Source organism: Tamandua tetradactyla, chromosome 9 (genome assembly GCF_023851605.1).
Source record: "Tamandua tetradactyla isolate mTamTet1 chromosome 9, mTamTet1.pri, whole genome shotgun sequence".
Lineage (NCBI taxonomy): Eukaryota > Metazoa > Chordata > Mammalia > Pilosa > Myrmecophagidae > Tamandua > Tamandua tetradactyla.
The window spans coordinates 110,745,349-110,761,496 of NC_135335.1; the positions used below are offsets into that span (position 1 = coordinate 110,745,349).

The 16,148-nt window shown below is 33.7% G+C and overlaps 1 long non-coding RNA gene across 2 annotated transcripts in view; it reads right to left on the reverse strand.

Annotated features, from left to right (window-relative positions):
• Window positions 1-15,081, reverse strand: part of LOC143646282 (uncharacterized) — a 169,580-nt gene extending 154,499 nt beyond the window's left edge. For both annotated transcript variants that reach the window (XR_013157445.1, XR_013157444.1), the window contains exons 1-2: window positions 14,994-15,081; window positions 14,683-14,774 (exon numbers count right to left, since the gene is read on the reverse strand). This is a non-coding gene — a long non-coding RNA (uncharacterized LOC143646282). The remainder of the gene's footprint in view (window positions 1-14,682; window positions 14,775-14,993) is intronic.
• Between the last annotated feature and the right edge of the window lie 1,067 nt (window positions 15,082-16,148).

Consider the following 16,148-nt stretch of genomic DNA (forward strand, 5'->3'; position numbering starts at 1 on the left):
GTGTGGGTACAGCCTTGAGCCCATTCATGGTTGATGGACTTAATTTCCCATTATCAATAATGCCATTGACTCTTATGAAAAAAGTGGATATAAACATCATACTCCCTAGAAGATCTAGTTTGAAGGAGAACTTTGTTTGTTCTGGGATAAATTACTGGGCTACTGAAATGCTGCAAATTTTATGGAAAATTCTAACTCTGCTTTAGCATTCAAGTTGCTTTCCCTATTTTGATAAGCATACAGATACCTTCTGGTCAGTTGTTCTCAAACATTTGTGCTCTTCAGAATCTGATTTGAAACATCAGGGTCAGCATTTTAGGTGCAGAGATTGTAATTTAGAATCTGGGTGGGACATAGGATCCAAATATTTAGCCAGTCTACAAGTACTTCTTTATAGGTGGTTTGTGGACCACACTCTGAGAAACTTAATTTGTTGCTAACTTCTTGTTGTACTAAAATGATAAGCATAGATATTAAAATTAAAATCATGGAGGAGAATAATAGATCAAGCATTAAACTTGGTGCTTCATGCAAGTGAAAATAGAACAATAAGAATTGAAGGAATTTTATTGTCAGAAAAACAGGGACTAAGGAACAGTTCAAGTCCTGCCTCCTATGCACAGCTTAATGTAAATGGTTTTCATACTGTGAGCAAGATGATTTTTGTTCATCATTGTATCTTAAGAATATACAATGGAACATGGTAAGCCAATAAATATTAAACATATTCTCAATATATGTTCACTAGATATTTGCTGAATGAATTAAAAGTAACACTGTCTTCCTAATTAAGTATAAAATCTCAGTATTTATTACATGTTTGCTTTCTATAGCCTATAAAATTACTTATAAGTTATTCAACTTAAAAAGAAATTCACTCTTTATAAATCTCTAGTAAGAATTGAGAGCTCTTGAAATAAATCCGTAGGCTTCACTTCCAGAACGTAAAAGCAAAGTTCTAATACATATTGTTTTAAACTATTCTTTGGGGACAATGAACTCACACTATCTAAAGACCACTTCTACCGAGGGTTTTCTCTGTTCTGAAATAGTAATAGGATTTTCTCTCCATAAGGTGTGAGTCCCAAACTTATTTTTCCCTACTTGCCTTTAAGTTGTTTGTGGTGTTTTTTTTTTTTTTTTAATATTTATTACAAAAATGGACATTGGCTATCAGGCATTAACTTTCAGGAAGACTTTAAATATACTGTACTTCAATGTAATGTGTCATTCTGATAGTGATGAGGGCCTGATTTCAGAAAATGTTGTTATAAGGAATACAAGTGAAATTTCTGGTCAAATTTAGAGACTTAATTATTAAGTTTGAATGGTGTTATAGCAACCACATCCAACATGTGACTACCTTTAATGTGTATTTCAGAAGTAAACAAGTAGCCACATTTTAATCCAACATAATCTTATGTGTTGTTTTGGAGCTGTATGCACCTGCAAAAAACGTGTTTTTATATTTGATTAATTCCTGTGCATGTGAACCCATTGTAAGTAGGACTTTTTTTGATATGGTTTCTTCAGTTAAGTCACGGCCCAACTCAATCAATTCGAATTCTAACCCCATTACAGGAGTCCTTTATAAGTGGAATGAAATTCATATATGGATATCTAGAGAAAGCCACTGGAAGCAAGAAACTGAAGGTCAATAGAACTAACAAGAGAAGGGAGAGGCCACCAAGTGCATGCTACGTGACAGGAACCCAGGATGAAGGGTCACTGGCAGCCAGCCCCAGAATGCCAGTCTTCCAGAAAAAAGCATCATTTCATGATGCCCTGATTTGGATGAGCATTAAAACCATGAACTAATTTAAAAATTCTCGACATTTAATTCAACCCATTGCATGGTATTTGCTTGACCAGCCAAGGAAAACTAAAACGGATTCCAGCAAGTATAGCAATACCATCTAAACGATTCCCTGATTCCACTTTTATTTCTGTACATTCAAGTGCCACACAGAAGACACAATATTCCTCTCAAAATGGAAAGCTACTCATATTATTTCTCTATTTTATTCATTTGCTTCCTAATGAATAGGATTAAAATCCAAACTCAGTACCTTGACCTAAAGCATGCTGACTGATCTGGAAGCTGTTTTCTTTTACATCTTCTCATTTTTTAATTTCATAAGAACAGCTATAAATTTACAGAAAAATCATGCAGAAAATACAGTTCCCATATTCCCCCTATTATTAAAACCTTGCATTAGTGTTGTATGTTTGCTACAACTGACGAACGAATATGATTATAAATGTATTAATGACTATAGTCCATGGTTTACATTTGGGTCCACTGTGGTGTATTGTCTTTCTTAAAAAAATATTCTACTAGCATATATACAAACTAAAAATTTCCCCTCTTAACCACACTCAAATTTATAATTAAGTGCTGTTAATTACATTCACAATGTTATGCTACCACCTTTTTTACCATCTCCTATTTATCACCTTCCTCTTCATATAGTTGGCTCCTTTGCATTCCCACCTTGGGGCTCTTATACTTACTTTCTATGCTCCTAACCTTTGCGAGATTTGTATCTTCTCATTATTCAGAGCTAAGGTCAGACTTGCCTCCACAGAGACTGCATGCCTGGCAGAACTATCTAAAACTGCCCTGCCCCTCAAACACCATCACATACCCTTTAAATTTCTTTTCTAGAATCTGTTACTACTTCAGTCAAGCATATTTAATTATTTGTATCTATGGTTGGCCTCTGTCTATTACAAAATAAGTTCCATGAAGTTCAAAACCTCTATTGTCTAGCTCAGCACTAAACACATGGTAGGGTCTAAATTAATTTCTTGAGTGAATTATGAACTTACATTGCATGTTCCCCTTTCATAAGGAGGGCAATCAAGGTTAAACAGATGAGGTACCGAGTGCATTCCAATCTTCCCCACCCACTCAGCAATTATTCAGTGGATTTCTTTAAAGAAGAGTTTCAACGTGGACAATCCTGAGGCCCAAATGATATTTCTTATGATAGCATTTAAATGTAAATGAATAGATAAGTTGATATCACTTACACACTTCACTTTGTCTAGCAATGCCTGTGTATTGATTAAATAAACATCTACTAAGACCATAAAAACATTATCATTTTAGTTTTAGGAACATTTTGCCTGCACACTGTTTATGTCTATTCTATAGCAAAATGTACCTGGAACAAACGCAAAAAATCCAGTCATCTTGAGTGTATTGTGATTTTTAATTTTTAATTTTGCAACCCACAGAAATACATTTTACATTGCTATTTAACATACCCAGAATGACCATAAATATATTTCTTTATGCATATAATTGAACTAAAATGCGTCTTTTCCATCGCATTCTACCCTCATTAAATAAATGGTGGCAGCCTGCTAAATTGATTTTGTGATCAACTTATTGGTTATGAGCCATACTTTAAGAAATAGCAGTTAGATATTTCTACATATTTGGATTCAATATATTTGAAAATAAATATTCATATTAGGACACAGCTTGACAGAATGAATAATTAGAAACTGAAACATTTTTCCCACAGAGGAAAAATCTGTTATATGTAGTGGTTAATTGTTACAGTACAATTATAATATGGATTACCAAATTTATTGGTTAAATAATTATATTTGTACTAGTCTTAAAAACAAATTTCTCATCATAATATATTTCTATGGGAACGTGTATTATAAATAATGAATACGCAAATAGATATTAGAAAACAAGTCATCATAAATTTGGAATGGCCTCATTCTTATGATGACTCTGATGAGGTTTCCAAAGATATACAAAAACCTCAAGAGTTTCGGAAACTTGAATATGAAGAACATAAAAATTTATACCTGTGTATCTGTGCTGGTTTGAAAGGAAGTATACCCCTTAGAAAAGCCATGTTTTAATCAAAATATTATTTCATAAAAGTAGAATAATCTCTATTCAGTACTCTATGTTTGAAACTGTAATCAGAACATGTCCCTGGATGATGTGATATAGTCAGGAGTGGTTGTTAAACGGGATTAGGTGATGACATGTCTCCACCCCTTTGGGTGGGTCTTGATTGGTCTATTGGAGTCCCATAAAAGAGGAAATATTTTGGAGAATGAGAGATTCAGAGAGAGCAGAGAATGCTTCAGCACCACAAAGCAGAGAGTCTGCCAGCCAGTGACCTTTGGAGATGAAGAAGGAAAACGCCTCACGGGGAGCTTCATGAAACCGGAAGCCAGGAGAGAGAGCTACAGATGACACCGTATTCACCATGTGCCCTTCCAGATGAGAGAGAAGCCCTGACTGTGTTTGCCATGTGCCTTCTCACTTGAGAGAGAGACCCTGAACTTCATCGGCCTTCTTGAACCAAGGTATCTTTCCCTAGATGGATGCTTTTGACTGGACATTTCTATAGACTTGTTTTAATTGGGACATTTTCTGGGGCTTAGAACCAAAAACCAGCAACTCATTAAATTGTCCCTTTTAAAAACCATTTTATTTCTGGTATATTGCATTCCAACAGCTAGCAAACTAGAACAATATCCTAAAAAAGCTTATCAAAACTCGAAAAAAGCCCAATTGTTTTCTGACCAATATATTTTTATACACCAACCACAGAATGATTACGTTAAGTTAGTTCACAATGATAAAAATGATTCATACATGTTTATCAAACCCATAAAAGTATACACCAAACAGAGCTGGGGAACTTTTCATCAGAGTTCAAAGACTAAGTATTCATTAATAAAATGGTACCTTTCTCTTTTTAAATATGGTAAGCATGCTCCCTTAATTTTAATAAAGGGAGCTGAGAGCTCTTCAAATCACAATCAACTGGAACACAGGACCTTCTTAAAAAAGAAAGATAATACAATTGCATATACTAGATTTATTTTTAAATTGAGATTCAATAATTAAGTACTCCTCAGAGGTAGAAATGAAAGGGCTATGTCATCAGCCAAATGATAAACATGTAGCAAAGTTTTGTTTGAGGACAGGTGGTTGAAGTAAATAAAATGAGTTCATTTACTTCTATAATGATGACAACTTTAGCAACTAATAGATGGAAAATAGTGTTTTTAATCTTTAAACTTATGTCAAGTCATGGGGGAATTTGAATGGAAACTATAACCAAATTTGATATGGTGTTAATAGCTTTCCTGTGACCCCAATTAATGAGCAACTTAATCTTCTATGCAAAAAAGCTAAATTACCATTTCAAAGATAGGTTATCAGAAATACAGTTTTCTAGTGTGATTTTTTTCAGAGACACAAGTATGTATTTTAAGTGCCTTATATTTTAAGCTACATTTTATTATATTAATCTTTGCAAACCACCTATCTATATATTTTTTGTTAAACACATGATTCCAATAATTCCAATTTTCATGTTTATGTTTGCTATTAATACATGATAATTATCAGTGGGCCTAGAACCAATAATTCATATAATTAGATATAATAATAATTTGCTAATGTATCCAAAAGTTTTTAATTAAAATAAAGTTTAAACCCTAAGCCAAATCAATCCTCCCCAATATATATTATATATAAAGATGTAATAAATGTAAAATACATTTACATTTATTTTATTATTAATAAATGTAAATTTATTATTATTAAGGAAAATAACTGCTTTAGCAAAACAGAAGAAATCCTAGGGAAAAATGCTTTCTGGTATGAGGTACCACAGAATAAAATGCTTGTTTAGGAATATGAGTCCTGGTTTAATTATTAACCAGTTGGTTATGTTTGAAGGACCCCATATTTTCTCTGTCTGCTATTCTTTCATTTACAGCAGGGATCAGCAAACTATGGGGTTAAACTCAATCCATTCCGAAAATAAGTTTTATTGGAACAATCACACTTATTCATTTATATATTGTCTATGGGTGCTTTCCTACTTTCATGGCAGAGTTGAGTAATTGCAATAGAGACTATATAGTCCATAAAACTACAATATTTACTATTTAGCCATTTAAGGAAAAAGCTTCTCAACCCCTGATCTATGTAAAATCAATGATTGTTTTTCTGATTTCAGTATTACAACTTGAAATACATTTATTTTTTTGGCATGTGCAGGCTCTAAGAATTGAACCCTGGTCTCCGGCTTGACAGGTGAGAATTCTAACACTGAACTACTCTTGCATTGCCTACAATACTATTTTAAGCAGACTATTATTAAAGAATATTCACTACTTTACTTAAATGCAGTTTAGAAGAAAGTCTTATAATAATTAATGATAGAAATAATCTAATGAAAACAAAATAATGGCATTGCATTCTTGATTGCCAAAAGCTTAGAAATTTAATCATGCATTCTCTTTTTAGAAAGAGATAAATAGGTTTTAGAAAGATTTTAAAGGTATAATAGCATCAAATGGAAGCTTTTGTTTTAAGAAACCATAAATATGGAGAGTCAAATAAAAGTAAATATTTTTAATGATATGATTTGACGGAAATAAATGCCATATCTACATGCCACCGAATTCATCTTACTGTGTCAAAAATCATCTTCTATATGCAAGGCTGAACATTACAATGGACAGGCTGAGAATTTTCAGAGGCACAACAAAATATTTGTACTGAATTTGAGATATGTCATTTCAGAAAATGCTTTCAAATGGTTACCTTGAGAAAAAAATAGGATTTTATTTCCATGTATTTTATAGTCTCAAATCAACATAGGAAAACTGTTCATATAGTTTTCAAATAGTCATCTTGGAAAAACATATGTGAGTCTCTTTCTATATATTTTATAGGTAAGTCTTGTTTCATTTTAAGTTATATTTTGGGATGCATATAATCCGATCAGTACTCAGTGCCTACAAAGATCTTTGATTCTATGTGCATCAATCATTGTATGCATTCCATGCTGTGAACTCATGATTAGATGGTTTCTAATGTCCTTCTCCAAATCTGAAATTTCATAGGTCAAAAGTGGAAGAATTTCTCATTGTAAAAGTCTTCTGCTGTACTGTTTTCTAATAATAACATCAGCTCCAAATTTGCGGAATAAAAAAAAAAAAAACAAAAAAACACCAAACTTGGGCTAAAATAGATTTGCAGAAAATGGTCCAAACTTTAAGCTCAGCAAGTTTATAGTTTCTAAACAGGATAAAAAATATCTTAAATGCATTTCAAATATATATGTCTGCCATTATAAATAATATAATAACATATTAATTTCAAATATTATTCGATTTTTTATTATATTTTTCGACTAAGTAAAGTCGGGAATATTCTAGTAAGAATAGACACTGTACTATCTGGGATTGTTATTACCTGAGAACAATGTTGCCTCTCCCCTCTACCCTGCCACTTAAAATTGTCTTGGTTTTACTGTTGCAATAAAATAGATCTGATAAATTCAGAAAGGGCCTGAAATGACAAAAGTGTGCATGTGTGTGTGTCTATCTATTTATGCACAATATAAGGTAACTGACAGATATAGTATGGAACTAAATCCTTTATTATAATTTATTCTTATAAGCTATAGCTGCTAGAGAGACTTCATCATCCAGCGTATTCTCAGGAAAAAAGGTTCTATATCCAACTTAGGAAGTGTACATCCCAGTAATAAACATGTTTGGGTACTTGGAAAGCAGGAGTGAAGCATTGGACAGATTAGTTATACTTTTAAAGGTAGAACCTTGGAAGGCTTTGAAGGGAAATAACTTGGCAAAGATTAAGGAAGGCAATAAAACAAACCTAAAGAAGAACCAATACAAACTATTAAAACTATTAAAATCAAATGGAAAGGTTTTGGTAATGGATGGTAATAATGAAACATCAAATGCAATTAACACCACTTATTTTTACATTTGAAAGGAGGTAAAATGGGAAATTTTAGGTCATATATGTTAGCAGAATAAAAATTTTTAAAAAAAGCAGCATCATAGAACTGCATGACACAAACATTGGACCCTATTGTAAAATATATGCTAGTATGGTATAATAGTATTTTTTCATTGATTGTAACAAAAGTACCAGAAGAATGAAAAATGTTAATATGGAAAAGTAGGTGGAGAGCTCTATAGGAATTCTATACTTTCTGCATGATTTCCTGTAAATCTACAACTTCTATAATAAAAAAGTGTTATTTAACCCCCCTCTCCGCCCCCCAAAAAAGAGAGAATACCAAGGGAAACATTTCTGAAGTGGTAAGGTATCAGGTCTGAAAATCTGTGCCCCTTTGAAAGCAATGAGCTTACTGGCAATCAACTTTTTCAGACTCTAGAAATTATCAAAGGTTGTCTGAAGAGATTTATTCAAGAAAGAAAAATGCCAAATCATGGTAAGAACAATGAAATTCTGGCATTTTAGCATGACTATTCCCATTTTCTTCTGGTGGAGCCTTGAAACTAAGGGCATCAGAGCCACGGCAGCTGTGAAGTCAGTAGCCTAGCAGCAACTGGATGAGGAAGAATGGATTTGGAGCTTCCAAAAAGTTACATCCCAGATAATTGTCACTTTATGCCCTATCTGGAAGCTCCATGGAAATGCCCCAATCAGAGGAATTGCCTTTATTTGAAATGACTCAGATTACTTGTATTATGAAGATTCCTATACCCAGTGTATTTGTCTGGAAGAACCAGTAACATTCATTTAACATCCTTATAACCTGAAGTTCTGATACCACTGGAGGCAACAAGAGTAGAACCAAAAGCTTAAGAGGAAAATATTGGGTGAGAGATGTCCATAGGAGACTTTGAAAAGACCTGACAAATTCCTAGGACTTCAGAACATCAGACATATGTAGGAACTATGCAAATTCCCAGGAGAAGACTTAAGAAGGTCCCGTCTCTCTACTGGCTGATGTTGAGGCTGCATATCAGCAGGAAGCAAAAGCTAAAGCAGAGTTGTAAGCCAGTTGAATATTGAAGGCATGCCTCCCAGAAGGAGCCAGAGGTCCTCAGTAAAGGCTGGAAAGGCTTAATAACTCAATATATTTAAGGAAGTCTCCACACAATCATTAGCTGACCATTAGGCTAACAAGGCTAAGACTTTGGTATTTCTAGACTATAAAGAATACAGGGCAGTGCAATGGTGGCTCAGTGACAGAATCCTCGCCTGCCATGCTGGAGACTGGGGTTCATTTCCTGGTGCCTGCTCACGCCAAAAACAAACCAAAAAGAATACACACTTTACATATTTAGTACAGGAAAAAAACCCTAAGGTGGAAGCCAAGCATATTCAGAATTGCATTTTTAATTATATTCTTAAATATGTCCAGTTTTAATAAATAGAAAACAAAGACAAAAAGAATGCATGACTTAAACACAGGGAAGGAAAGCAGTCTGTAGTAACTGTCCCTAAGGAGCTCAGATGATAGACCTACTAGAAAAATACTTCAAAGCACTTATAGATACATTCAAAGAACTAAAGGAAACCATGTCTAAAGAATTAAAGAAAAGCATAAGAAAGAGTACCAACCAGTAGAAAATAATTTTAAAAGAACCAAATAGAAACTCTGGAGTAGACAAGTACAATAACTGAAATGAAAAATTGCTCGAAAGGATGAGATTTGAACCAGAAGAAAAAAATTCAGTGAACTTAAAAATAACTCAATTTAGAGTATTTAGCCTAAGGATGATGAAGAAAAATGAACAGGGCATTAGGGACCTGTGGAAAAATCTCACAGACCAATCTATGATAGGAACAAAAGAGAGTAAAGGACAAAGAATTTTTGAAGAAGTAATTGCCCCCAATTCTCAAAATTGATGAAAAAAGAACCTATACATTCTAGAAACTCAATGAACTTCAAAGAGTAAAAGCTAAGAGAGAGCTTCCTATCAGAAACTGCAGAGATCAGAAGACAGTGGGACTACATATTCAAAACGATGAAATGAAAAGCTGGTAAACCAAGCGTGGTGGTTAGATTCAGGTGTCAGCTTGGCCAGGTGAAGGTACCTACTTCTGTTGCTGTGGACATGAGCCAATGGTACATGAACCTCATCTGTTGCTCATTTCATCTGCAGTCGGCTAGGAGACGTGCCTGCTGCAATGAATGATGTTTGACTTAATTGGCTGGTGCTTAAATGAGAGACTCAGCGTAGCACAGCCCAAGCAGCTCAGCATACCTCATCTTAGCACTCACAGCTCAGCCCAGGCCTTTGGAGATACAGAAAGAAATCACCCCAGGGAAAGTTGTTGGAACCCAGAGACCTGGAGAGAAGGCCAGCAGAGACTACCCTGTGCCTTCCCAAGTAAGAAAGAACCTCAGTTGAAAGTTAGCTGCCTTTCCTCTGAAGAACTATACATTAACTAAATAAGTCCCTTTTTATTAAAAGCCAATCCATCTCTGGTGTGTTGCATTCCAGCAGCTAGCAAACTAGAACACCAAGAAATCTAAATTCAGAAAAACTATCCTTAAAAATTAAAAGAGAAATTGAAATATAACCAGATAAACAACTATTAAGGAAATTTGATGATTATAGAGCTTCCCTACAATAATAAAGGATATCTTTCAGGTTGAAATTAGAGGGCAGTGGACAATAGCATGAATTTACATGAATAAAAAATACCAGTATAGTTAATTATAAAAGACAACAATGCATTTTTTATTATTACTTTTTTTCTCATATTCGAACATTGTGCTGCTACAAAAAGGAAAGAAGTCGTGAGGCAACACTGTGAGTGAAGCCATAGGGCATTTGGTGAGGCAAAATAAACCAGTAACGCAAAAGCAATTATTTAGAAAATTCAGAACATTGAAAGAATTTAGAGTCCAGAAATAAACTCTTTCATTCATAGTTATTTGGTATTTGACAAGGTGTAAAGATAATTAAAGAAAGAAAGAACTTTCTTTTCAACAAATGGTGCTGGGAAAACTAAACAGTCACATGCAAAAAAAAAGGAAGCCAGATGCTTACCTCACACTCAAAATTACCTGAAAATTGGCTATAGATTTAAATGTAAGAGCTATAACTAAAAAGCCTTTAGAAGAAATAAAGGGTGTTTGTGATTTATATTAGGCAATGATTTCTTATATATGACATCAAACATGTAAAAGAAAAAGAAATAAATGGGTACACTGGAAGACATCAAAATTCCTCTAAAAATGTTGTGTCTCAGGATGTCATCAAGAAAGTGAAAACACAAGCCAAAGTCTGGGATGAAATGTTAGAAAATCATCTATCTAATAAAGGCCTTGTAACATAATATAATGAACTCATACAACACCACAATAAAAAGATCAATAACAAATTAAAAGATAAGCAATGGTTTGAATAACAAATTCTCCAATTATGATCTATAAATGGCCAATAAGCATGGGAAGCAATACTCACTGTCGTTAGTTACTATGGAGATATGACTTAAAACCACAATGTGATTTTATCTTAGTGGGATAAAACCACTCGTACCCACTAGGATGGCTAAAGTCAAAAGAGACAATAAACCTTATACATTATACGTGGGAGTGTAAAAAGGGACAGCTACTCTATGAAAACAGTGTGGCAATTCCTGAAATGTTCAGTATGGAGGTATCACATGACCCAGCAATTCTACACTTAGGTGTATATACCCAAGAGAGTTGTAAACCCATGTCCACCCAGAAACATCTACATGAATGTTCCTGGCAGCATTATTTATAATAGCCAACCAGAAGAACCGTGAATATATATCAATTGAAATAAAAATCTATTATTATTGCTCCATTGTTGCTATAACAAATTACCAGAAATTTACTGGTGTAGAACAGCAAAACATTACTATCATATATTTCTGGGGGTCAGAAGTCTAAAATCAATTTGTCTGTAGGCCTGTGTTCCTTTGGAGGATCTATGGGAAAGTTGGTTTCCTTGCTCTTTCCAGCTTCTAGAAGCCATCTGTATTCCTTGATAGTTCTCCCTTTTTCTGTATTCAAATCCATCAGCATAACATCTTCTCTCCCCACTCACCTACTACCCTTCTTATAAGGAATTTTGCAATTACTTTGAGCCCACCTGGTTAATCCAGAATAACCTCTTCGTCTCATGATTCTTAACTAATTACATCAAAGTATCCTTTAAATATCAAAATTCCAGAAAGAAGTAGTAGAGAACATGGGGAAGAGATATTATTATAATGGCTGTGAATTTCCCAGAATTGATAAAAGACAACAGTCCTTAGATTCAAGAGACTCAGTAGATACCTAGCAACATAAATTAAAAAGAAAAGTATTATGCAGACATTATGCATAATTGCAGAATGCAGTAGACAAAGAGAAATCTTAAAGTTTCTAGAACAAAAGGAGATTACTAAAAAAAAGTGACAAACAGAAAACTAACTTCTCAGAAGTAGTGTGCAAGCCAGAATACAGTGATAATTCAAGATGGTGACAAAAAAGTAAACTATAATTTTATATCAAGAGTAACTATATCTCACAATGAGCAAAAATATATATATCAGCAAATTTTGTAAATATGGAATGGACATGACTAGAAATGCAATTTTTTATTTTTAGGATACAAAGCCCTCTCTCTCTCTCTCAGATGTCCTTATTATATTTTTTCCGATCTTTACCTGTTATTCTGAATCTGAAAACTTCTGCAAAATGCATATGAAAAACTCTTATATCATTGGGTCTATATTCAGTTTTTCTTGTGTTTCTTGGAGATTTCCTTTTTGTCTTTTCCTGTTATGTTAGATAGAGTCAAACAGAATTATAACTATTATATTATCTTGGTGAAGTATGACTTCAACCTTAAAAATTAAATTTTCCTACTGTCTTTAAGAATTCATTTTCCTGGGAAATTTTTTCATTAAAATGTCAGAGCATCTTGAAGAATATATTACTTTTGATGACCAGCTAGGTTATATTGTCTTAATGTTCCTTAATATTTGATACCTCCTCCTCCTTGAAGCTAATTAATTTCTGATACTTCAAATAAGCTGTTAGGAATATAGTATTCAAATATTTTCATATATCCATTACTAATTTCTCAGATTAGGTTCCTATAGAGTTGCTGAGCCAAAAAAAAGTTTACATATAATAACATCTATTATTATTATTGGCATTATTATTATAGATATTATTGCCTTAACCCCAGAACAAAGTAAACTGTTCTTGTATCAGGATAAGTAAATCACATAATATCTATTCAAAATTTATTTCCCTATTAAGCAAGAAGTCAGCCATAGAAAAGAAAGTGTATGCCTGTTTGATGTATCTTAAGCCTCTCATCCCCATGCACTTTGAGCCTATTTACTCAACATAAAATAAGCACCTCTCACTTCTGCTGGACTTTGTAAGGCCACCCTACTGTATTTACCATCAGCATTTCCTAGTCCAAGTAAGCTAACAGCAGTTTAGTTCTACAGTGATGACAAGAGTGAGTTATAATAAGTAATTGCCACAAGTGGGGCTCTGTGTCCAGGTTTGGACACCTGCCCTTGTCTGGGGCTGCTGGGACTGGGTGGGGAAGACTAGTTAACCCTTGAGTTCAGCGTAAGGAACCCTATAGAACCGCAGCCAGATAATCTACGTTCTGCATAACAAAGTGGATTTGGGTTGCTGAGAATGTTCTACTTCTTGGAACCAGGGCTTTTGTGAGGTAAGTTATAATTCCCACCCTGAGGATTCTGGAAGTTTGCTTAGATTCTTTCACTTGCAATCAGAAGCTTCACCAGGTTGAGTTTTCTTTTAAAGGCTTTAATCCTTCTACTATGCGGCTCTGTTTCTTCACTTCATCTTCTTTCTCTTTTCCAATCTCACATACTTGTCTAAATATTTCATACTATAAATCTGATACACTCAATGTTGAAAATTGAGCTGAATCACTCAGCTTACGCTTTACTTCAATTCTACAAATTTTAGTTCTACCACATACCAGAGCTCTGGTTTGGGGAAAACCCTTTATCTGCTGTTTGTGAAGCTCTTTCTTCTATAACACGATGTAACATAATCTTATGCTCTCTAAACTTTCTTCCAACTAGCTGAATCTATTGACATTTACTTTATAAATCGTAAGGAAATCAGGGAAGCAATTGATAACCTTTGCAAAAATCTAGGTAAACGCTAACTAGGGCCTGACTTGTGTCATGACAGCAGGAATAAAGGTGTAGATTTGAACCTAGATGCACATATATTTTGCTTATTTCATCATGAATTAGAAAAGGGAGCAGTCTCATATTTTTGAAGTAGTAAGCATTTGAAGTGTATGTTCTTCATACACCCCTATGGGAGATAATAGTCTTAAAGAACTTTAATTTTAACATCAAATTGCCTGGTTTATAAAATAAGATTTATGGACCTCTTGCAACAGAACTCACCTATAGTACTTATTAAAATTATTTAAATGCAGATTTCACAGCTTCATTGCAGATATACTGAATTTGTATTTCTGGAAGTAAAGGTTTAGACTCCTCATTTGTAGCAAGAACCATGCAGAATCCACACACTCATTAAAAATAGAAAAGCTCAAGTTGGGTTCAATTCATATTTCTTACTTATTAGGTGAGAAATATTGTAAAATGACATGTTTCCTCATCAGCAAAATAAGATAATGTAAATAAATCTCAGCATTATTTGGCGACATATATACCTTACAGGAGCCACCATATCTTACAGACTATTATTACAGTGAGATGTCAGTGGGTATAGTTAGTAGTCACGAGTAGAGAGTAGACCAGTACAAGTTTGTAGATCGGTAGACCGGTAGAAAAGTAGTTACAAACATATTGGTCAAAATATTGATAAAATCCTAAAATGAAAATAATACCTCATGTTTTCAAAACCAAATGGCCTTTAGTGAATCCAGGGATTTTCTCTGAGAACTTCAGCATCAGCAACTGTTCATGCTGGTCCAGCCTCCTGATAAGGATCATATGGAAATAACCACGCTTGAATTCCTTTACTTGATGTGGCAGACTAGATATTGCTAGTTGTCCACCCAATGCCCTTTCATGCCTTCTTTATTAAAAAAAAAAAAATCCCAGTTTTTTTGAAGATGGAAGAATACGTAGCTAAAACATTCTATTTCCCAGCTTCCCCTGCATCTAGGGGAGATAGTTATGGCTGATGTGACCTTACGGAAGGCTACAGTGGTCCATCTTTGCCTCTTGTCACTTCTTTTTTCTTACGATCTGGAACATGGACTGGAGGCTGGAGTTGCAGCAGATAATTTGTGACTAAGGAGCAGCAGTGATGACATCAGCCACAAGAAAGGATGATGCAGTGAAAGTCTATAGACAGCCTTCTGGATTTCTGGTTACACAAATAAAATAACTTTATATATTGTGAAATCACTACACTCATAATATGAGTGTCTGAATACAATCCGAAACTGATGTAATATCTCTTTCTTGAAAGAGACTTGAGAACGACAGCAAGATTTTGAGTTGTTTACTAGTAATGCATTTTACAGAATGCCATCACTAGTATTTACCTGATGCACTTACATTTGTAGATAGGACAATGAGATCCCTTTATCTGAGCTCTATACTTACCGTTTGTGTTGAAAGAAAAATTAAATTGTAACATGAAAATATGCATGAATGAACCAGCCACTTATAAAATTAGTGCCCTCTTATATAGCCTTCATTGTGTAAGATTAATCTCATACCTTAGTGATAAAGATTTTATCAGTAGCATTATAAAATAATGAAATCTCTCCAACTTAATGATAAATACATAAAATTGAAATATTTTATTGCCTGAAAATTTTAGACAACTGTTCAAATAATGAAGCTCTTGACAAATAATGATAAAGAAAATTTCAACATATTCTGATCTATGTACAATGAATAAAGGAAAAACAAAATGATAAAATAGACACTTCAAAAATAATTATAGCAAACGATTGATATAAAAACTTGGAAACACTGATGACACTAGAATATTTTTTGCTTATATACTATCATGGTGGAAAAACTGATTTAAAAATGTCTTGTGCAATAGAACATTTTTCAAAAAATTTACATTTCATTTGCCCTATGATTTGCTTCTAAAAATTCCAAAGTGGGCCAGTTAAAACCTAAATATTATTATATATAGGACAAAATAAAAGGTTCCTCATAGCAATTAGTTTTGCTTTAATGTTTGAGCCATGATCCAAATTCTTTTCCCCATAATTTATTTATTATATATCGAATCAAGTAGAGTTACCACTTAGAAAATCCCTCTTAAACGTTAGACATTGTTCTAAACATTAAATATTATTTCTAGCCTTCACAATTATGAAACAAA